The sequence below is a fragment of the Papaver somniferum genome, chromosome 7 (genome assembly GCF_003573695.1).
Source record: "Papaver somniferum cultivar HN1 chromosome 7, ASM357369v1, whole genome shotgun sequence".
Classification (NCBI taxonomy): Eukaryota; Viridiplantae; Streptophyta; class Magnoliopsida; order Ranunculales; family Papaveraceae; genus Papaver; species Papaver somniferum.
The window spans coordinates 42,896,245-42,919,749 of record NC_039364.1 but is presented as its reverse complement, the minus strand read 5'-3'; the positions used below and the strand labels follow the sequence as shown (position 1 = coordinate 42,919,749).

General features: G+C 36.2%; 1 long non-coding RNA gene across 12 annotated transcripts; it reads left to right on the top strand.

The window, feature by feature from the left end:
- The first annotated feature begins 8,098 nt into the window (after positions 1-8,098).
- LOC113297121 lies at positions 8,099-12,545 on the top strand. Of its 12 annotated transcripts, none has more exons than XR_003333298.1 (14): positions 8,101-8,369; positions 8,507-8,623; positions 8,699-8,777; positions 9,030-9,069; positions 9,260-9,399; positions 9,479-9,750; positions 10,106-10,193; positions 10,765-10,876; positions 11,020-11,087; positions 11,212-11,401; positions 11,553-11,767; positions 11,857-11,948; positions 12,046-12,115; positions 12,224-12,545. It is a non-coding gene; the product is annotated as an uncharacterized LOC113297121 (long non-coding RNA). The 12 variants fall into 12 exon arrangements; XR_003333303.1 differs by having other exon boundaries at positions 8,102-8,623; positions 9,479-9,531; positions 9,691-9,750; XR_003333304.1 differs by having other exon boundaries at positions 8,102-8,623; positions 9,479-9,534; positions 9,691-9,750.
- The last annotated feature ends 10,960 nt before the right edge of the window (positions 12,546-23,505 follow it).

Sequence of the window (23,505 nt, the reverse complement as noted above, 5' to 3'; positions counted from 1 at the left end):
TGATAGGAGAGGATCCATTTAGTGGGGCTTCTATATATTGAACCCATATAGTAGGGGGTTCTAGTATTTTTCACTTTCGGATACTCCATTTAAGGTATCTTTGTTGATGGGAAAAAATGATTCGCTGTTTTTTTAGGAAAAGTGGAGGGTTATGCAATATGCGGATCCTCAATTGAGCAAATTGCTTAAACCTTTAAAAAATGCACTAAACGGGAGTGCTTTGAGTTCGAGAGATCAATATGTATGACTCCATCCTAAATCAAGACAATAGTCGTTCCGGAGTCAATTGGGTGACAAAGAGGGATGAGGGTCGATCTATAGAATGGAAGTTGAGAATTGTGTGAGATCGGTGAGACTTTTGCAAGTTTGGTGAACTGTCAGTGAATTCTGATCAGATTGATTAAGTTCTATTCAATAATGTTCGACTGAAATCCATTGAATTGAGTTAAGTTGTGTTCAGATAAGTTATCAAATCATAGATTGATGAACCTATTTATATTGAAGAACTAGTTAACACATTGATCTCCAGTTAGTGTGACGGTTGCAGAGGAGTGGAAGAATGTGGGAGTGATAAATCGTGGTTGAACCAGTTCCACATTCCGCGGGAGACTTGGTTGATTGTTCATTCACTACTTTGCTAACTCCTCCAACTGCTTGCACGACTTACTCACATTTATCATCGTGGATGTATTGTTACAATGCACGTGTTGTAGGCTGCCAGACCAAAACCCTAATGACTATCCCCCCATGTGACATGATTGATGTCTCATGAACGTGGAGTCTGCAAGGCATGCACGTATTTAATTGGTTAGTTGTTGACTTGGCCGGACCATGAGTCTTAGCCTTGATGAGTTGATCATAATGGATGAACGTGATATGCTATGTGACTCGTGGATTAAGCATAAGGTGCATGCTGGGACGTCGAGTATGATGAATTGTGACATATTATTGTGCCAGCTGAGGCAGCAATATAATGATACTCGGATGACTTGGATTGACGAATGTCGTTCCAATGAGATTGCTCGATCATGGACCTATTCTGATATGTCAAATATTTGACATTATTTCATATATTGCTGAGTTATGTAGAGTATTCATTCCTGATCTAATATGTCATGAATTGTCGAATGACAAAGTAGGAATTAAAGAATTAATAAGTATTGGACTCATGGTCGTCCAATAAAATATTGGATGGTCGGCCAAATGGATGGATTTCCAATATCATGTTGCTTCTTGAACAATCGAGCAACAAAAATATTGGTAGCAGGACCGAAAATTAAAATATTGATAGTTGGATCAATATGGAAATTATTAACGTTTATCAGAATTATCATATGTCTGAAACCCTAATTTTGGAGAACCCTGGATCCAAGAGATGGGTAGATATATCGACCAACCAATGGATATGAGGACCGGACATTGGTGGTGAAGAGACCGGCTGAGCGGTATGTGGGGGATTTGTCCAATTGGTGGAAAAGGATTCACCAAAATATGGAGGATTATCCTAGGTATGGATCAGGATTATCCAAGTGGAGGATTATGCAAAAATATGTATTAAGGAATATGGGGCCTACCGGCCATGGTGGCCAAGGGACCAGCCATGTCCGGCCATGGTGGTGCATGGGCCACCATGTCGACGTGCATCCATTCCTGAGAATTTAGGTTTTTTTGTTGTATACTTATGCAATGTTTTGTATTTTCAGAAGAGTTTGATCTCGACTGAAACTCTCAATTTTCGCATGAATGAGCAAGTAGGGTTTTGCTTATGCGCCCAATATTTTTAGAATATTAAAATAATAATATTTTAATATTTATTGGTGAGAAGACCTGGCGGTCGTGGGACTATTTGATCTTGTGGGTTTTTTGGAAAATTGAGAAATATTTGAATAAATATTTTCTATTTTCAAGTAACAAGTTACATATATTATGTCGATGTCGCATTTACGAAGTTCAAAAGATAAACGTTATACTACGTAATTCAGTATACTATATCAAAGCATTCAACAAATGGTATATACTTCCTTGACACTTTGATCATAATAATATGACCAAGTCTAATACTAGAGTATCATATATAACCTCGTATGTTATGTTTTCAATCTTAAATGACTTGAAAGAAACGACAGGAATGAAAACAAGTCAAGTAAGTATCACAGTACCTCAAGTGGAAGGATGATGTCTTCGTTGTAGTCGATACGTCTTCGCATTCTTCAGGTCTTCGAGGTAATACTTGTATGTCTCAACATTCCTAGACTTTCTAGTCTAACCTAAACGAAGTTTGTCTCTAGTACATTTAATCAAGTGACTCTAATTGAGTTTTGATACTAAAATATGACAACCAAACTTGACATACCAACGCTTGGTAGGTCCAACCAAGCAATGCTATAACACTAAACCATTTTGAGTCTGAACATAAGCAATATGGTTCGACATTGATACCAATCGACATGCAATATTTTTCGAATTTTTCGATGTAAATTCACCAGCGTCATCAAGCCGAATAGTTTTGATAGTAAAATCTAGAAATTGAGCTCATAGTTTAATAATTTGTGCAAGAAGTCTTGCTAATGCAATAATACGAGTCGAAAGTAAGCAAACATGGGATCATCGTGTGGATACATCAATCGAAACAGTAAAATAATGAAATGGTCCACACTAAGGGTAAATTGGTCCATAAATATCGCCTTGAACTATTGCAAGAAATTAGGTGATTCAATGCCAAATTTCACCAAATATGGTCTAATGATAAATTTTTCTTGATAACAAGCGTTGCATGGACAATCCGTTGTCGATAAGACTTTTACATGCTTTAGAGAATGTCCCTGCGAGTTGTTTATGACTCAATGCATCATTATTGATCCCTGATGACCTAGTGGTCATGCCAAATTTTGAAAACATTGGGATCAGAAGTCTTCTAATGATTCGCAAGATGTGATTCAACAAATACAGTATGATGCAATCCTGAAGACAAGGCGGAAAGGTTTTCTAATATTGTTTCTGAAAATAAGGGGGTACCGAAATAGACCACCAACTTTTTCTTAGGAAACCTGTATGGACTAAACTCAATAAAATTCTAATAGTTACAACTTAATGAATCTCAATCAGGAATTATATTAAGAGTTTACATCTCTTTCTCTCACAATCAATATGTAAACGGAAACAAGTTCGTGAACCTTATTATACCGTGAGAGTACTTGGACGATTCCAAAGATCAATATCCAAGATCAATCGAGTCGTATCCAACAATTACAATGGACGTATCTACTTTGATTGATTTACGAACACCCTGTGATATTTTAATTATAAAGATAAACAATATAATGCAAAAAAAAAAGAAATAATACAAACACCAGAAATTTTGTTAACAAGGAAACTGCAATTGCAGAAAAACCCCGGAACCTTGTCCAGTTTTGAACATCAAACTGTATTAAGCCGATATAGTCTTTAGCCTACTATCAAAACTTCAGACTGAAATGTAGTTGAGACCAAATCCACCGTCACAGTAATTCAGTTACAATCGCGCTCCTTACGCCCCTTGAATCTCACAAGGCGCTGCGCAATTGATTCCCTTAGCTGACGTCCTTTACATCCTAAGAGTTCTTTCAACTCAATTGAAGACTTTAAACCAATCTGCCTCCCACATATAAGCATATATGTGATTTCTGTTTTGGTCAAAAGACCAATGTGAGATAGGAAATCGTTTGCAATAGATTCTGGAAAACCTAAAAATCTGGCACTTACGACTCCCGAAGAGAAGCCTAGATTATTATTCATCTCACAGGTAAAACCTACCCCGATTTCAACAAAGAATCTGTAGTGACCCGTCCCTCTACCGATACTGTCCCCACTTAGCCACTGCGGTTATCCGTCAGTGTGGCGTTCTCAACGGGCATCGCTGTGATAATCCACCAGAAACTTCCCAGGAGGTCACCTATCCCCGGATTACACCCGCCAAAGCACGCTTAACTGCATGGTGGGTTTATTTGCAGAATTCAACGTTTCCAGGAATTTATAACCCCATGGGATTACAAATTCTGGGATTTATGCGAATTTCTTGCGTGTTAGGTAACTTAATAAAAATCTCTAGGATTTATAGAGTTTTCTTGTATTAATGTCTTTGTCCCGTTTGGCATTACCCTCAAATCTTAAAATTGCATATATATGGGATTTAGAGTTAAAAAAAAGTGGGTCCATAAATCCCTTGATAAGTTTCCCAGCAAATCTTAGGGGGGAGGGGTCGGACTCCATATGGAGGACTTGCTGGAAAACTGAATCCCGTAGGAAACGTGATTCCAAGGATTCGGGTAGCCAAACATACAGAGGGAAACATAATTCTACCAAATCCCCTGGACCCATAATTCCACCTTTAAAATTCTACATCCAAACCCACCATCAGAGTTTCTGCCAACTCTGGAACCAATTGTGCTGAAAAGGCCTCGGTGTCAGGGAAGGAAAAAACATTACTTATATTCCATTCGGCCAGCCACTGCTGAATATCGGGGTATTACAACACCACCACCTTAAATTGGAGCCGCCCTCGGCTCCGAAATATATATACAAGCCTAAATCTCCAACGTTCCCTACCCCTCATGAGAAACACCTAGACCAATCTCGTCCAGCGTACTTTCCCACCCTCGGCAGGAGACCCGTCGTCGGCTCTGATACCATTTGTGAAAAAGCGGGGGTATAACAACCACACTCAATAATTCGTTTGGCAATTTGTATGAACCAAATCCAATATACTTTCAAGAAAATCAACTAGACAGTCAGACTCAATCTTAAGAAAAGTATATCAAAGAGTTATATCTCTATTTCTCAATTCAATCCACAATCAAACAAATACGAATTTGCGAGCCCGATTGAATATAAGAAATAACTTGGACGGTATTAAAAACCAATATCCAAGTGTCAATCAATTTAATCAACAAACAAAGGTTGGATTCCAAATTGATTGAACTTACGCACAACCTGTGATATTTCAATTATAAAGATAAACAATATAATGCAGAAAACAAATAACACAGACACCGGAAATTTTGTTAACGAGGAAACCGCAAATGCAGAAAAAACCCGGGACCTAGTCCAGAATAAACACACACTGATTATAAGCTGTTACACCAAATTCCTACTACCTATTCGGACTAGATGTAATACCTACTTCAGCAGTTATAGAACTCCTAGCAGAATACCGGTTCTCTTTAGAAATTCTTCACGCAAATCTTCTAGCAGAACCCAAGGTTCTCTTTAGAAGATACAACAACACGATTGATATGATTTGATATTTTGTTTGCACAAAACACCGGTTTGATTTCCCTTTAGATGTGAATCAAGGTTTTGGAAATCTTGTGTTTATTTTGATAAAAACAATCACTAGATAAAAGTAATATCAAAACAAACTTGTAGATTTGGGTTTTAACTTACAATCAGTATGCATACTCACAAGAAGTCTGTGAACCTGATTTTCGTAAGTGAACTTGGGTGATTCCAAAGATCAATTTCAAAGTTAAGAAAACCCTAATAATTCTACAACAAGAACAACTAAATAAATCTAGAGATATCTTGTTTAAAACTTCTTAAGGATTTTTACGAGATGCCTTAATCGAAGTTTTCTTTTTATCTTCCGATTTCGACTAACAAGTGTTGGTATAAGATCGGAAACTGAAATCTATCAAAACCTAGGGTTTATGATCAACAACTCTTGAATGGTTTTATATCAGAAGAGAAAACCTTACAATAGACAACAGGTGAAAAATCTAGATTACAAGTTGTATAATCAATCACGAAGATTAAGTCCAACTCGGCTTTGTGATCCCCAATACAAAGACTTTTATCTCACTCTTGTTCACGAAGAACAGAAGACATGGAAAACAACCTTGAAGCTTACACCAATTTTCCAAAGGGGATGAAAAAATGTGTATCACTCATGAACCCTTTATTTATAGTGAAAGGTATCTTGAAATCTAAGCATAAATATTTTCCTTTTTCAAGACTCTCCTAATTTTGGGAGTCTTTCCTAATTTACAACTTTTGCCAAAATAATTAAATAAATAATTAATTTAGCAAAATTGTATTTATGTGAATAAATCACAAATTAAATTAGGAAGGAATCACAAACACTTTAATATGGTAATCAAAGATGTTTGGAGTAATAGCTTACTTGCCTAGATGAGGAAACATCACCAACTTGACTAAAAAAGACTTCTAGTCACGTAATTGGGCTCAAGTACGTGAACTATTACAAGCAGTCCATGGATTGTTTCCTACTAACGAACTGTAACAGTTTCAACAACACTTAAAACTGTGATAAGTGCATAATTCATATGATTTTAGTGTCCATTCCATACTTGTTTTAGCTATTATTCTTGCATCTATTCGTATTATTACCATTGTTTTCTCTTATTTGTCTCTATTAGGTGAATCATCCAAAAAGGAGCTACAAAGTTCTGAAAAGATCTAGTAAGAAGAGTATCCCAAGTATCCAAGCGCCCAAGTCCAAGAGAAGTGGAAGAAGTGCGACGAAAAGGAGAAAAACGCTCATAATCAAGACACAGGTCAAAGACCGATCTTAACTCATTCAAATTAAGGATTTATCATCACCATCTTGAAGATAATTTAAAGATAAAAAGAATACAAAAAGAATGAGGTCATTCCGAGTTCGGATGAAGAAGTTGTGGCCAAAACAGTTTTATTGAAAACCGAAGATAGTGCAGTCCGCGAACTGGGTTTGCGGACGGGGTTCGCAGACTTTTTTCCGAAAATATCTGCTGGAATTTGAAGTTTGCGGACTGGGTTCGCGCACTTAGCTAATGGGAAACGTGTATTTACTCCTTGGAAGACCTAAGGGCACGTTTGGTTTCGTTAATTCGTGTTTTCGGGTCGGGTTCCTAAACCTAACTAAATACTTGGAGACCAAGCAATGTAAACCTATAAAAAGGTATTAGGTTATGTAAAATCTCATCTATCATCGAATCTCATATCACAAGTTCTACATCAAAACCTAGGGTTTACCCCTTTATGGGAAACCACCATTCTTCATCTTCTTTGTAATATGAGTAGCTAAATCCTTTGTTGATTAAGGATAAATTCAATGTTCTAAGCATGAAGCTTTATTAATAATACAAACCTATTGAGAGTTTTTATCATCATCGTTTGTCTTTACTATATCTAGGGTTTATGAGTGATTATTAGATTGGTTTGGGTGCGCAACCAGATTAGTCTATTAATCGTCGATTAACTCTCTACACAAGTAGAAATCGCGAGACCTTACAGAGGGATTCTATGGAGCAATCGTGTGTGAAAACAACACCAGAAAGTAAACCTTGATCTAAGAGTTTAACTACTGGGATCAACCTAAATTCACAAAGCTTAAGGCATTCAATTGGATTACACCTTGAGTGATCTACTACTTGGTGGTTCGTTGGACAGAATCTGGTAGTCGAGAACTTCCGTATCCAGTGATTGAAGGAGTTTTGGGAATAACACTGATCTAGCTGTTATTCTACGGTTGGTGATGAATGGTTCTTTCGAAAGATAGATAAGTATATTAATACAGTTATTGCTTGGTAACGGCGAAGGATTCCTTGATCATCCCTTTCATCTTATTGTCTTTATAATTATCTCACAACCAAACCCCCCATTGTTATTTACTTTGTTTTGCTTATCAAATAACCTATCAATTACACAGCTCTCTGTGGGAACGATCTCTTACTACTGTTATATTACCAGTTAATTAATGGGAAATATTTTTATTAATTTGTTGAGCCTACGACAACCCATACAAATTTTGGCGCCGCTGCCGGCACTAGTGGAAAAGGGGGTATTCTCAACCCACGTCCGTGACCCTCACTGACAGTCAAGTTAGGACCAGTCAAGACAGTCCAGGATTTGACAAAAACACTGAGAAGTTCATGAGCGGTTAAAGATGGACGTTGTATGAAAATTTTTATTACAACTTTACCACTTAATGTATCACCTATTCCTCGACCAATGGACCTAGATGTTTCTGTTGTTAGATTTTCTCGAGATTTGGGACTTCATTTGACTTACGAATGCGATGAACTATCGACCTCTCTCCATTAAAACCGAGAGAACCTTATCTCTTTTATTATTTTTTTCTCTCTCGCATCTCTTTTCACAGCTGATCGAACTCACCTCTTTCTTTCCTTTTTTTTCGCTCCAAATTTAAACATTAGCTCTCGTTGGACCTCCATCATCTCCTTCTTCAACAATAAATTCAGATCTGGAAGGTGAAATAGAAGTCAATACCTCCATCATCCTCTTCTTCTACAATGGATCCAGATCCAGATAAGTCAAACTCACCTCTTTCTCTGGTGTTTTCAATCATAAAATTCATCTTGCGATTAATTGGGGTAATTATCTACTAGTGAATATTCTTAATCATCTTCAATTGCAGAAATTTAATTTTTACTGTTAGGGTTGGGGTGGATTTTCAAGCTTTTGATTTTTCGGGTATTAGTTTCGATTAAGTGTTATTTTTCTTGATTAGGGATGCGTTTACTTTAAATGGTTCCTATTGTGATTCCTGATGATGATGGTGATGAAGTACAAGATGACACAGTTTGCTAATAAGATTGCTTGTTACATTGCTTATCTGTTCTGTAAGGTGAGTTAATTAGTTTGTTTTTTGTTTCTCAATTTGGTTTTAGGGGTATTCTGATATCATGAGTTTGGGTTTTAGGTGACGAAATAGAAGATGACTCAGTTTGCTAATAAAGCTGGTGCTCTTAGTGATGAAATCACTATTGTTCCTGATAAGAGTAAGATTACTGGTTAATTTAACAACCCTTAATCACCAGGTCATTTTTTTATTATTGTTTTTATTTTCTTATTGAAGTGACTCATTTTACTTTGATGTTTTTTTCTTAGATAGTTTAGATTTGAAGGTAGTTGAGAGAAACACGACGCCTCTGAATCCATGGCTATTTTATTTTTCTTGGCTTCCTGGACTTGTATATATTTGCAGTTTTTTCTAGTTTTTTCATGGAATTGTATATGGCTGTGTTTTGCAGGTGGTAGCTGAATTGGAGATAAAGAAGTTAGCGTACATTGGTATAGATTCTTTCTTTTGCTTAGTGCTTTTACGTTAGATTCGGGTTCATATTTGAGTGTTTTGTTCGGTTGACATATAAGTGAAATTTATGTTCTTTTAGTTCTTTGCAATTTTCCTTTATTGTTTTCAATTATCTTGTGCCATGAGTTTGTTTAAAAAGGGAATCTGAGTTAGTTTATGGTCTTGTAGCTGATGGAGTAGAATACTACCTTTGAGATGAATGAGATACCTTTGCCTCAATGGAGGCCCGACCTGTAAACAAGAAGATCCTAGAAGCTCCTACTTTACCAGCATTACCAAGAAGTACCCCTCATCTACCAGAGTTTCAGGTATATATTTTTTTGAAGTTGATGGTGAAGGGCTAGATGATATGGTTCCTTGTGCTAACTACACTGTTGATTTATTCAGGAGTTTCATTTGGAAACATCAGAGAGGGCTAATCAGCATGCTTAAACTCAACAGTTGTAACATCAAATGAATCTTCAAATTGCAGTATTATCCTTATTTGTTTCTCTTCTTAGTTGTCTTTGTGGACCATATGTTTCATCTATTTCTGGTAATGCAAATTAAAGTGAAAATTTTGTTCATGGTGTTATTTATAAACTTGTTGCCTGCTACAGGTAGTACATTTTAGCTGGAAGAAGGACTCCCCTGAGAGTTGGCGTGGATATCCTAGCCAGGTGATGCAACCTTCTTGTATCCTTTACGAATTTAATTGTGCGATATTCTCAACGTGATCGGATAAAGCCTTTATATCGTGTGTTTTAATTAGCTTGTTTTCACTGTCATATGTAAATATTATAAATAGCCAATTGAAATAATGGGTTTTAGGTAGCCAACTTGAGGATTGGTGAAATAGAATCAACTCCTCCTGGCACAAAGGAGTTAATGCATCTGCTGACTCATTTTCAAAATTTTCTATGAATTCCCATTAGTTGTTACTACTTAATATTGCATTCGTAGTTGTAGTCATGATCGATTACAAGGATAAGATACAAATTCACAGCGTTTGGTACTTCAATTCCCTTTTTGCAGGTTCACGCCATTCTCCTGGATTATTCTTGCTCTGGTGCTAGAACTTTTGTTGACAGGTCGGATCATGTTCTTCCATCATATACTGCAGGTTAGCTTCATTCTCTTACTTTTTTTCATTTTCCTGGACATGTTCTCGAGTCTAATACAGTTGATAATTGATGCTCTGATTATCTCAAGCTGCTGATGTTGCAAGGGTTAGAAAACTTGCTTCCTTCCAACGCGAAGCTCTTACGCATGCATTATTTCAAGGGGATTATTGTTACAGTAGTATTTATATAAACGGATTTTGTGTGACATTGTAGAAGGTTATGTTGTTTTAAAAGGTTTCAGAGACAAGGAAATGATTTTTTTTTCCTTTTGATAGTCCCGGTTTGTTGAGAGCGTTGTGTACAACACTTGTTCCATCTACCAAACCGAAAATTGGGATGTTGTTAACTTAACTTGACCAGTTAATAGGCTTACTGCATAGAGTTTTCGAGGCTTTTTGAGAATTATTCTCACTTCATATAACTGTCATGTAGCTCATTTGGACGTAACTTGTCATGTAGCTCATCTTCTAAAGATCCACAATCAACAAAAGAAGACCAGTATCCATTACACTCTATGTTATCCTAGGTTATTAGTTTGAGTCTAATTAAGTACATAACATTGGAATGCAGGAAACACTACTCAACTTGCTACTTCGCAATTACTTCGATCATAACACTTCATAATGGTGCCACCTGCATTCCAAGTTCGAGTAGTATAGGCATGACCATGTCAGTTCATTAGGTAATTCTTGTGACTCTGCTCGGTACTTTGTATTTCTCTGGTTTTTGTTTGGTTTCGCTTCAAGTTCCTTGCGTGTGTTCTTATAGTTTTTGGTGCAGCTATGTTTCATAGTGTCTCACATATTTTTATATTCTATATTGTAGCCAATGCAATAACAACTGAAGACGGAGTTAATTTTATAAGTATAACTGGTTCAATGCTCACACCTAAGGTAGGATTAAACCTTCTTTTTGAAATTGATATTGCTGTCTTTTTCAAGTTCTTAGAAATTGATTCTTTTCAGAGCTTTTTGACTTTGGACTTGATAGAAATTTTTTATTTGTTTTTCAATCCAGTCCTTCAATCAGCTCGGATACATCTAATAGTCTCCCAAGTCCTGATTCGTTGATATCTGCTTGGATTATTAACTGATTTTTTGTTCGAATTTTCCTCCTAATAACTGGATCTGGAAATTTGAGACCACATTCGGTTCCGACAATGGCGTATAATAAATATATAAGGGGAAGCGTGTTTGAATCCTAATAGGTATAGTTTATAAGAAAAGCCTACAGAAAGTCCTCACTGTCTACTTTTTCTTTCGATTTTGCTATCACATATGGTTCAAATTAGCTTGCACTGGTAATAATTCTATTTCGTGGTGATTTTTCTTATCGCCGTCTTTTTTTTTCTCCTGCAGTAGAAGGATCTTGGAATGTTGCTTAACCAGATTTAATGTAACCAACTTCAGTCAATTAAATCCTTTCATTAATGCCTATGTGGTGGTGTAGTGTCTTAGTCAAACATCTACAAATTCCTCTGTTCATTCCAGACATTGAACCAGCTCTTAATTAATCCTATCGAGCACAAGGTTTAAAAGAAAGGGATTTTGCTCTTCGACTACTAGATCTCAAGGTAATAAAATGTAATCTTTGTTAATAAGTAATAACATGATCCAGAAAACAAATGTGTGACCCAGCTGAATGTTAATCATTTTTTTCCAGCATCTCTCCATCTATGCAATGGTTACTTGCTCTTTTAAGTTATGTATTATAAATCGTAATGCTTCGTTCTGAGCCTCAAGCTCAGTTTTCAGGTACGAAAAGTTACATATTTGGTTGTTTTGATTGTTACGAAATGGACTTTGTCTTGCAACAACATCTAATTCTTAAACATGTATCATCGGATAGCAGGCGTTCAGGCATTAGGCTGATGTTGAAAGTGGTTGAGGCTATTCCAAAGAATCCTGATGACAAAACTCAGGTAATTGGTTATTTATCTATCATTCTAACTACTAAGTGTCAACTACATCTAAGTTCGTTGACTATACTAAGATCTTACCCTCTTCAATTGGGTATCTTGCTCTTTCAGATATCTTTGCTATATGCTAACATCTCACCAGACGACATACCACTGAAGCAAAACTTGACATACTCTTAGCTAGCAATCCAGATTTGAAGTTGATTTTTGCATCTTTAGTGGGAAGGTCTTCCTTACATTTCTCCGGTAATCCTGATGTTGTTAGCAGTTCAATGAGAAGAGACAAATATTTGCTTTTGAAAACCATAATTCATATTTGATATCCTTTTTTTCTATGAACTTGATTCTAAGTATGTAACGAAACCAATGAATCAATGAATGTTAAATTGAATGAGTATTTGTGGGCAAGTTTAATTTGATTCTCATTTGAATTCTAATTTGAGTTTCATTTGATTCTCATTTGAATTTGGTTTTCATTTGTGTTTGATTTCAGATTTAGTCAGATTTCAGATTTTGTTCTTGTGAGTCGTCATGTTTCCTTACGGAAATAACATGTACGAAGCACAAGACCAATCATCATATTATAGTGGTAATCAATATGGTTTTCAATCTCATTCATATGACAACTACCAAACATCCTATGGGTATAATCGAAACCAATCTTTTGGCTATGATCGATATCCCACGAAACCTTATGGATATTCTCATACATGTCAACAACTATATGAATGGCATGTAAGTGAACAATCACAAGGATGGGAGGATAGTTATGCTTCTAATCATTTATCTCCTGAACTTGAACAGAAGTTTGACCAGTTTATGCTTCAGTTTAAGGCCAGTTTTTCCACATGGGAGTCACTTAAAGAGCAACGTCTACAAAGTATTGATCAACATCAACAAAGTGTTGATAAATCACTCCAAGAACTTCAATAGGGAATTAACAACTTAAGGAGAGACATGAATCAACTTAAGGAGGAAATGGAGAAAGATGAGCAACCTTTTGAAAGCCTTTGTAACAGTGATGAAGTTATTCCAACTCCGGATCTTTATAATGATCATTCGCCTATTCAAAAGGAGGAGCTTTGGTATGACCGAACCATTGTTATGAACGGTGTGACATACTCAAATGCATATCAACGTTACAATGAACATCCATATTACAATGTTTTTAGGCCGGTTGATTTGCAAGAAGTAGACACGACTTTCTCTTTGTCGGAAACTCATACGGAAGACCCTAGAATTTGCACCAATGAACTAGAATTTTTGGGGGAAGATTCTGATTCCGATAAAGAGGTTGACGAACAAATTGAGATTGAGATTGAAACAAAATTGATTAAAGTCATGGAAGACCCAATTGAGCTAGATAATAATAGTTCGATAGAGGACCACGATATACTTGAGGTAAATAATTCATTGTTAATTACGAATGAGGATCTGAAACAAGGTTTGTCTAATCCTTTGCATAATTCAATATCTATTGATCCTTTCCATCCAATCGAAGTAGATTCCAAAAGAGTTGTTAACCCGACTTTTAATAAAATACCTCACTTAGGATTGGAGTTGTGTGCTTCCAAAGTTTTAACAGATTATTTTGCTTCTAAGTATCCACCACTTGATGTGTTTGATTCGAGTATTGTGCAGGTTCACCAAGCTGATGAACCTTTTGAAGTTCCCGAATTCTATGTTCTCTATCCACTTCCGAGTGTAGAAAGGACTAAGTGTGGGGAAAGATTCAATAAAGTGATAGCTTCAATATTTATATCTTATGCTAATGTTTTAATGAAGCTGTTATTTGAATTGCAGATTGTCGTCTGGAAGGATTACCAAATTTTCAGATTGTTGGTATACGGACGATAACAAAAACGTTGGGTTGACGACGTTAAACCAAGCGCTGCGTGGGAGGCAAGCCATCGGTTTTGTATCTTTATCCCTTTTGTTTTTAATTTTCTTAGTTTTTATATCATATCTTGCATTCCCATCTTAAATTTTACAAAGTCCTATATCTATAAAAGTTTTGACGAATTCTCGCCAGAAAATTCTGACTGCGCACTTTTCACGAAAACAGACCTCGAGACTTCATACGGAGTCCGATTTGAGTGGTTGACACCAACTTTTAAAGAATACAGACTCACCTTACTTTCCCAAATATAAAATCTGAATTCGGAGTCTGTTAAGTTGGAACGATAAGCCTGGACATTTGAGTTTCGGTATTTTTACAAAACTTTTTCAGATTGCATGTCAGTCATTCCGGAGGCCATAAAAGTCAGACCAGTTATCGAAACACTGTGAAATTTTGACACCTTATAGAAAAGACGTAGGAGAACAACTTTATTTCAGGATGTTGTTCCTAGTTCCCTACCCATTTGTACAGGTTTCGAGTTTTTCAGGGCTGTTATGTCACAAATCAGAATTTTCGGTTTTGAACATTGAGGACAATGTTGAGTTTAAGTGTGGGAGAGTAGCTAAGAATGTTTGGTTTGCATACAAAATAAAAAAATAATACTCTTTGATTTCTTGCATTCTTGAGACTTCATCTTTTGAAGTTAATTATCAGCTATTTAGGATGACACTCTACACCTCTTACAGTTCTTACGGCTATATATTAAGTTCCATTTATCACAATACTTAAATATATACGTTCACAATTGAATGCAAAACTAAGCTATTATAGTCGTTTGAAAGAGTCATCCTCGCAGTTAATCATTACTGAATCACTTTCTTTTTATTTTTGCAGTTTATGTTTCTCTAAAGTGATTTGATGGGATCCTAATAATGTCGTGGATGTTGTAGCAAGGTAATCATTGGTTGAGTATATAAAAGTCCCATAAGACAATTGTCTTATTCTCTTAAAGAGTAAAGAGTGAGCCGGAAAAAAAAAATTATAAGGCTCCTCTTCATTTATCGACACTAATAAATGATAGGTTCGGAATTGCGGACTAATCATATTCGATGAAACAAAAACAATATCATCATTATATAGCAAGTCAAAAAGACTATTGATGAGGTTCTTGACACTTTGATAGCAGTATGTGTGAAACGTTGTCCCTGTCTCCGTCGCCTAAGCAAGCATGGAGTGTAGGATCCAAGGCAACTATCATGTACTTGCTGAAAAGGAACATGCGCTTAGAGTATCTAATCATGTGGTCGAGTTAAATGAGTGCTTCTCTCAAATAGTGCGCTATAAATATATATCCTTTGACGACATTCATACAAGTATTGTGGGTAACATATTTCACTTAAGTCAACATTTGCACACTTCACTTTTCCATTTCCATTTCTTATCTATCCATGTGATTTCAGTATGCCAGTGTTGTGGCAAATGTTGCAACAAGTACGATGACTATCTTAGTGGAGTTTTGCAAACAGGTTGAATGTCATACATAAGTAATTGCTAATGTGTGATAATTGGAATGTATGTGGGATATTTGCAGCTAAAGAACATATGCAAGCTAATTATTTAGCTACTACTTTGTGTCTATCCTTAGTGTTTCTTCCAAGGCGAGAAATTGGAGTAGGTTTTGTGGGTATACCTCTTGTAAGCCCTCACGAGACTATTACTCATCCACTAGGGACACCTAGGGGTTTAAAGGCCTGTTATTCATGCTAAGAGTAACCGTATCCTCGCGACATGGAGTTCTTGTATTTAGGATTAGTTTTATTTAGTTTTCTCTAGGATTAGCAAAAGATAAATGTGGGGAAATTTGATAAGTGCATAATTCATATGATTTTAATGTCAATTCCATACTTGTTTTAGCTATTATTCTTGCATCTATTCGTATTATTACCATTGTTTTCTCTTATTTGTATCTATTAGGTGAATCATCCAAAAAGGAGATACAAAGTGCTGAAAAGATCTAGGAAGAAGAGTATCCCAAGTATCCAAGCGCCCAAGTCCAAGAGAAGTGGAAGAAGTGCGACGAAAAGGAGCAAAACGCTCATAATCAAGACACAGGCCAAAGACCGATCTTAACTCATTCAAATTAAGGATTTCTCATCACCATTTTGAAGAGCATTGAAATATAAAAAGAATACAAAAAGAATGAGGTCATTCCGAGTTCGGATGAAGAAGTTGTGGGCAAAACATTTTTATTGAAAATCGAAGATAGTGCAGTCCGCGAACTGGGTTTGCGGACGGGGTTCGCAGACTTATTTCCGAAAATATCTGCTGGAATTTGAATTTTGCGGACTGGGTTCGCGCACTTAGATAATGGGAAACGTGTATTTACTCCAAGACCTAAGGGCACGTTTGGTTTCGCTAGTTCGTGTTTTCGGGTCGGGTTCCTAAACCTAACTAAATACTTGGAGACCAAGCAATGTAAACCTATAAAAGGTATTAGGTTATGTAAAATCTCATCTATCATCGAATCTCATATCACAAGTTCTACATCAAAACCTAGGGTTTACCCCTTTAGAGGGAAACCACCATTCTTCATCTTCTTTGTAATATGAGTAGCTAAATCCTTTGTTGATTAAGGTTGAATTCAATGTTCTAAGCGTGAAGCTTTATTAATAATACAAACCTATTGAGAGTTTTTATCATCATCGTTTGTCTTTACTATATCTAGGGTTTATGAGTGATTATTAGATTGGTTTGGGTGCGCAACCAGATTAGTCTATTGATTGTTCTATTGCTAGTGGAAGTTATGAGATAAGTAATCGTCGATTAACTCTCTACACAAGTAGAAATTGCGAGACCTTACAGAGGGATTCTGTGGAGCAATCGTGTGTGAAGACAACACCAGCAAGTAAACCTTGATCTACGAGTTTAACTACTGTGATCAACCTAAATTCACAAAGCTTAAGGCGTTCAATTGGATTACACCTTGAGTGATCTACTACTTGGTGGTTCGTTGGACAAAATCTGGTAGTCGAGAACTTCTATATCTAGTGATTGAAGGAGTTTTGGGGATAACACTGATCTAGATGTTATTCTACGGTTGGTGATGAATGGTTCTTACGAAAGATGGATAAGTATATTGATCCATTTATCGCTTGGTAACGGCGAAGGATTCCTTGATCATCCCTTTCATCTTATTGTCTTTATAATTATCTCACAACCAAACCCCCCTTTGTTATTTACTTTGTTTTGCTTATCTAATAACCTATCAATTACACAGCTCTTTGTGGGAACGATCTCTTACTACTGCTATATTACCAGTTAATTAGTGGGAAATATCTTTGTTAATTTGTTGAGCCGACAGCCCATACAAATTTTGGCGCCGCTGCAGGGGAGCAGTCGCTAATTGATTTGTTATTTGTTTGGCTTGTTTTTATTTTCTATTTTGTTCTTGTGAGTCGTCATGTTTCCTTACGGAAATAACATGTACGAAGCACAAGACCAATCATCATATTATAGTGGTAATCAATATGGTTTTCAATCTCATTTTATATGACAACTACCAAACATCCTATGGGTATAATCGAAACCAATCTTTTGGCTATGATCGATATCCCACGAAACCTTATGGATATTCTCATACATGTCAACAACTATATGAAGGGCATGTAAGTGAACAATCACAAGGATGGGAGGATAGTTATGCTTCTAATCATTTATCTCCTGAACTTGAACAGAAGTTTGACCAGTTTATGCTTCAGTTTAAGGCCAGTTTTTCCACATGGGAGTCACTTAAAGAGCAACGTCTACAAAGTATTGATCAACATCAACAAAGTGTTGATAAATCACTCCAAGAACTTCAAGAGGGAATTAAAAAATTAAGGAGAGACATGAATCAACTTAAGGAGGAAATGGAGAAAGATGAGCAACCTTTTGAAAGCCTTTGTAACAGTGATGAAATTATTCCAACTCCGGATCTTTATAATGATCATTCGCCTATTCAAAAGGAGGAGCTTTGGTATGGCCGAACCATTGTTATGGACGGTGTGACATACTCAAATGCATATCGACGTCACAATGAACATCCATATTACAATGTTTTTAGGCCGGTTGATTTGCAAGAAGTAGACCCGACTTTCTCTTTGTCAGAAACTCATACGGAAGACCCTAGTATTTGCACCAATGAATTAGAATTTTTGGAGGAAGATTCCGATTCCGATAAAGAGGTTGACGAAGAAATTGAGATTGAGATTGAAACAAAATTGATTGAAGTCGTGGAAGACCCAATTGAGATAGATAATAATAGTTTGATAGAGGACTACGATATACTTGAGGTAAATAATTCACTGTTAATTACGAATGAGGATCCAAAACAAGGTTTGTCTAATCCTTTGCATAATTCAATATCTATTGATCCTTTCCATTCAATCGAAGTAGATTCCAAAAGAGTTGTTAACCCGACTTTTAAGAAAATACCTCACTTAGGATTGGAGTTGTGTGCTTACAAAGTTTTAACGGATTATTTTTCTTCTAAGTATCCACCACTTGATGTGTTTGATTCGAGTATTGTGCAGGTTCACCAAGTTGAGGAACCAATTGAAGTTCCCGAATTTTATGTTCTCTATCCACTTCCGAGTGTAGAAAGGACTAAGCGTGGGGGAAGCTTCAATAAAGTGATAGCTTCAATATTTATATCTTGTTCTAATGTTTTTGTGAAGCTATTATTTGAATTGCAGATTGTTGTCTGGAAGGAATACCAAATTATCAGATTGTTGGTATACGGACGATAACAATAATGTTGGGCTGACGACGTTAAACCAAGTGTTGCGTGGGAGGCAACCCATCGGTTTTGTATCTCTATCCCTTTTGTTTTTAATTTTCTTAATTTTCATATCATATCTTGCATTCCCATCTTAGATTTTACAAAGTCCTATATCTATAATGAAAGTTTTGACGAATTCTCGTCAGAAAATTCTGACTGCGCACTTGTCACGAAAACAGATATCAAGACTTCATACGGAGTCCGATTTGAGTGGTTGACACCAACTTTTAAAGAGGACAGACTCACCTTTCTTTTCCTAAAATAAAATCTGAATTCAGAGTCTTTTAAGTTGGAACGATAAGCATGGACATTTGAGTTTCGGTATTTTTACAGAACTTTTTCAGATTGCATGTCAGTCATTCCGGAGGTCATAAAAGTCAGAACATTTATCGAACCACTGTGAAATTGTGACACCTTATATAAAAGACTTAGGAGAACAACTTTTGTTAAGGATGTTTTTCCTAGTTCCCTACCCATTTGTACAGTTTTCGAGTGTTTCAGGGATGTTATGTCACAAATCAGAATTTTCGGTTTTGAACATTGAGGACAATGTTGAGTTTAAGTGTGTGTGTGTGTGGGTGGGGGGGGGGGGGTAGCTAAGAATGTTTGGTTTTCATACAAAATAAAAAAATAATACTCTTTGATTTCTTGCATTCTTGAGACTTCATCTTTTGGAGTTAATTATGAGTTATTTAGGATGACACTCTACACCTCTTACAGTTCTTACGGCTGTAGATTAAGTTCCATTTATCACAATCCTGAAATATATACGTTCATAATTGAATGCGAAACTAAGCTATGATAGTCGTTTGAAAGAGTCATCCTCGCAATTAATCATTACTGAATCACATTCGTTTTATTTTTGCAGTTTATGTTTCTCTAAAGTGATTTGGTGGGATCCTAATACTACCGTGGATGTTGTAGCAAGGTAATCATTGGTTGAGTATATAAAAGTCCCATAAGACAATTGTCTTACACTCTTAAAGAGTAAAGAGTGAGCCGGAAAAAAGAAATCATAAGGCTCATCTTCATTTATCGACACTAATTAATGATAGGTCCGGAATTGCGGACTAATCATAGTCGATGAAACAAAAACCATATCATCATTATATAGAAAGTCAAAAAGACTATTGATGAGGTTCTTGACACTTTGATAGCAGTATGTGTGAAACCCTGTCTCCGTTGCCTAAGCAAGCGTGGAGTGCAGGATCCAAGGAAACTATCATGTACTTGCTGAAAAGGAACATGCGCTTAGAGTATCTAATCATGTGGTCGAGTTAAATGGGTGCTTCTCACAACTAGTGCTCTATAAATATATATCCTTTGACGACATTCACACAAGTATTGTGGGTAACATCTTTCACTTAAGCCAACATTTGCACACTTCACTTTTTTATTTCCATTTTCTTATCTATCCATGTGATTTCAGTATGCGAGTGTTGTGGAAAATGTTGCAACAAGTACGATGACTATCTTAGTGGAGTTTTGCAAACAGGTTGAATGTCACACATAAGTAATTGCTAATGTGTGATGATTGGAATGTATGTGGGATGTTTGCAGCTAAAGAACATATGCAAGCTAATTATTTAGCTACTACTTTGTGTCTATCCTTAGTGGTTCTTCCAAGGAGATAAATTGGAGTAGGTTTTGTGGGTATACCTCTTGTAAGCCCTCATGAGACTGTAACTCGTCCACTAGGGATACCTTGGGGGTTTAAAGGCCTGTTATTCATGCTAAGAGTAACCGTATCATCGCGACATGGAGTTGTTGTATTTAGGATTAGTTTTATTTAGTTTTCTCGAGGACTAGCAAAATATAAGTGTGGGGGAATTTGATAAGTGCATAATTCATATGATTTTAGTGTCCATTCCATACTTATTTTAGCTATTATTCTTGCATCTATTCATATTATTACCATTGTTTTCTCTTATTTGTATCTATTAGGTGAATCATCCAAAACGGAGCTACAAAGTGCTGAAAAGAGCTAGGAAGAAGAGTATCCCAAGTATCCAAGCGCCCAAGTCCAAGAGAAGTGGAAGAAGTGCGACGAAAAGGAGCAAAACGCTCATAATCAAGACACAGGTCAAAGACTTATCTTAACTCATTCAAATTAAGGATTTCTCTATCACCATCTTGAACATAATTGAAATATAAAAATAATACAAAAAGAATGAGGTCATTCCGAGTTCGGATGAAGAAGTTGTGGCCAAAACAGTTTTATTGAAAACCGAAGATAGTGCAGTCCGCGAACTGGGTTTGCGGACGGGGTTCGCAGACTTTTTTCCGAAAATATCTGCTGGAATTTGAAGTTTGCGGACTGGGTTCGCGCACTTAGATAATGGGAAACGTTTATTTACTCCTTGGAAGACCTAAGGGCACGTTTGGTTTAGTTCATGTTTTCGGGTCGGGTTCCTAAACCTACTAAATACTTGGAAACCAAGCAATGTAAACCTATAAAAAGGTATTAGCTTATGTAAAATCTCATCTATCATCGAATCTCATATCACAAGTTCTACATCAAAACCTATGGTTTACCCCTTTAGGGGAAAACCACCATTCTTCATCTTCTTTGTAATATGAGTAGCTAAATCCTTTGTTGATTAAGGATGAATTCAATGTTCTATGCGTGAAGCTTTATTAATAATACAAACCTATTGAGAGTTTTTATCATCATCGTTTGTCTTTACTATATCTAGGGTTTATGAGTGATTATTAGATTGGTTTGGGTGCGCAACCAGATTAGTCTATTGATTGTTCTATTGCTAGTGGAAGTTATGAGATAAGTAATCGTCGATTAACTCTCTACACAAGTAGAAATCGCGAGACCTTACAGAGGGATTCTGTGTGAAGACAACACCAGCAAGTAAACCTTGATATAAGAGTTTAACTACTGGGATCAACCTAAATTCACAAAGCTTCAGGACGTTCAATTGGATTACACCTTGAGTGATCTACTACTTGGTGGTTCGTTGGACAGAATCTGGTAGTCGAGAACTTCCGCATGCAGTGATTGAAGGAGTTTTGGGTATAACACTGATCTAGCTGTTATTCTACGGTTGGTGATGAATGGTTCTTACGAAAGATAGATAAGTATATTAATCCAGTTTCCGCTTGGTAACGGCGAAGGATTCCTTGATCATCCCTTTCATCTTATTGTCTTTATAATTATCTCACAACCAAACCCCCCTTTGTTATTTACTTTATTTTTCTTATCAAATAACCTATCAATTACACATCTCTCTATGGGAACGATCTGTTACTACTACTATATTACCAGTTAATTAGTGGGAAATATCTTTATTAATTTGTTGAGCCTACGACATCCCATACAAACTGTTACTTTAATAAATCACTCATAACTTCATCGTTATAACTCGGAATTGAGTGATTCTTGGCTCGTTGAATTCGTAATATCTTCCACTATAACATGAGAACCTTTCCAGGGATAAAGGTTATTATCACAAAAGTCGTGGATCAAATAACCTCGAGTATATATACATAAATGTACATTAACCGTCATAGGAATTCTTCCATAAAGTGAGCATTCGTTTCGATAGATTAGAAAGGTAGAATTGAACAAGAATCCAAATGAAATCAATTACCACATAACTTTGTTGATGAATTCCTTGTTGATGTCTTCTTGTAATCTTCAGTCTTCATCCTTAAGAGTAGTTCTTCTTAGACCTAATCTAGTCCGAAACTATCTTTAGTATACTAAATCAAGAATGCATTTTGGCAACTAAAATTTACAACTAACTTGAATACCAACGCTAGTGGGTTCAACCGAGCAATGCTCTAACAATCTCCCCCTTTGTCAATTTTAGTGACAAAACCATTTTACATATGGATTGTACTTGTTAAAAGCATTTCAGCTCCAAAATCCTACATGCTTGATTTCCTTGGTTCTTCAACTCTGCGTGTGTTCATCATGTACTTGTTGAAGATCCATCATAGTATTATTACACATCCTCAAAGTTTCATTGTATCACAACTTTGACAATAATACTACGGTGATATGTATCACTCCCCCTTAGTCAATACTCCATCTCAACATGAAAACCACTCCCCCTTACATAATGATCCGAAAACCATATGTATTTGTAGTCTGAACTACACAATAATTCTCCCCCTTTTTATCAATATAAATTGGCAAAGGTATGAAAACTAGTGGGATCCTCATGAAATTTTCACGGAGACACTTCATGACCAAAAGGAAAAAACATATCAACTTTGTTTAGATGATATCACAGATTCGTAACCTAGTGACCTCATCAAGGAGTTTATTAAGATACAAGTTAACCCCTACATGTTCCAAACCCGCTTCTCCCTACAAAGATATGACAATTAAGCACAAGTTCATTTAAGAATACTCCCTCATAAGATGTCATTCCCGAAAGAAAAACAAGAGTTACCTTTCTCCAGCGAGAAGGATTTATATATTGGATTTTAAAAATCCTACAAGGAGATACGATTTAAGAACCAATCATTGAAAGTATCTCATGAGATCGTGTTACTAAAAGTTTAGAACTATCTCATAGTAACAATACACAATATGTAATCATGAAGATCAAGTATTCTGATCATCTTTTCTAAGATACAAACTTGTATAAACAAGAATTCATATGCTTAGAAGGAAGAATAACCTTTTCCACAAGGATTTACACCAAGAATGGTTACCATAAGTGTATGAAAAAGTTTCTTTGACAATAAAAACCAACGTCCAATGACTTTGAT